Genomic DNA, 1612 nt, shown 5'->3' with positions numbered 1-1612 from the left:
TGTTCGTATCTTGCTTGTGAGAGAGGTTTATTAGTCAACGAGTCTGAACCTTTCAGATCCATGTGTGCTTTACAAATCTCTATGTCATCTTGTAGATGCAGCTACCACGCGCTACTTGGAGCTATTCCAAATAACTATTCTACTATACGAATCCGGTTTACTACTTAGAGCCATCAGGATTAGTGTCAAAGTTTGCATCGACGTAACCCTTTACAACGAACTCTTTTACCACCTCCATAATTGAGAAAATTCCTTAGTCCACTAGTTACTAAGGATAAGTTCGACCGCTGTCATGTGATCCATTCCTGGATCACTCTTGTACCCCTTGACTGACTCATGGCAAGGCACACTTCAGGTGCGGTACACAGCATAGCATACTATAGAGCCTACGTCTAAAGCATAGGGGACGACCTTCGTCCTTTCTCTCTCTTCTGCCGTGGTCAGGTCTTGAGTCTTACTCAATACTCACACCTTGTAACACAGCCAAGAACTCCTTCTTTGCTGATCTATTTTGAACTCCTTCAAAATCTTGTCACGGTATGTATTCATTTGAAAGTACTATTAAGTGTTTTGATCTATCCTTATAGATCTTGATGCCCAATGTTCAAGTAGCTTAATCCAGATTTTCCATTGAAAAACACTTTTCAAATAACCCTGCATGATTTCCAGAAATTCTACATCATTTCTGATCAACAATATGTTAACAACATATACTCATCAAAAATTCTATAGTGCTCCCACTCACTTCTTTGGAAATACAAGTTTCTCATAAACTTTGTATAAACCCAAAATCTTTGATCATCTCATCAAAGCGTACATTCCAATTCTGAGATGCTTACTCTAGTCCTTAGAAGGATTGTTGGAGCTTTGCATACTTGTCAGCATCTTTCAGAATTGACAAAACCTTCTGGCTGTATCACATACAACCTTTCCTCAAGAAAAATGTCGAGGAAACTATCACATCCCTAGCTTCTGGTGTTGCCTAGTGTTTGCATCATGTTTAAATTTCTGAAACTTGAACTGGGGGAATTTAGAAGCCTCAAAACCCTAAATAAAAGAAGGGCAAAAACCCTAAAATCTCATTCATTGTTCCAAAATGCTCTTCTTAGATGTTTAATATTTTTGGCAAGGGTTTTGATCCAAACCAAAAATATTGAACATTTTTAAGGATTTATTTTTGGGACTTTGAATTTAAATCATTAGCTATTTGAATTTGAATTATATTCATATAATTAGAATATAATTTCAAATACCCCTGAAATATTTTTATGAGCTTTTGGAAAAGTCCATCTAGCAAAATAAAATATTCAGAGGAGTTTTTGGCATTGTTTGGATTATTTTAAATTCAAAACAGTGGCAAAAGATTAAAATAAAAGAAAACAGAACAGAAATATATAAAAAAAGGAGAGAAGCCCAGCAACTTACCTGACGCTTACCTGAGGCCCACTCACCTGGTGGCCTAGTAGAACCGTCCCAGCCCACCACTGCAGCCCCTCCGTCGTCTTCCTCCCCTCGCCCCAAAGCTGCTCGGTGGCGAGCGCCGACGCCGCCCCGGCCACCTCCTGCTTGCCGCTTCGCCCTGGCCTTTTAGGGAGACGCCACGCACCCCCCC

The sequence above is a fragment of the Triticum dicoccoides genome, chromosome 5A, assembly GCF_002162155.2.
Source record: "Triticum dicoccoides isolate Atlit2015 ecotype Zavitan chromosome 5A, WEW_v2.0, whole genome shotgun sequence".
Lineage (NCBI taxonomy): Eukaryota > Viridiplantae > Streptophyta > Magnoliopsida > Poales > Poaceae > Triticum > Triticum dicoccoides.
Note: the sequence above shows the minus strand (reverse complement) of the source record.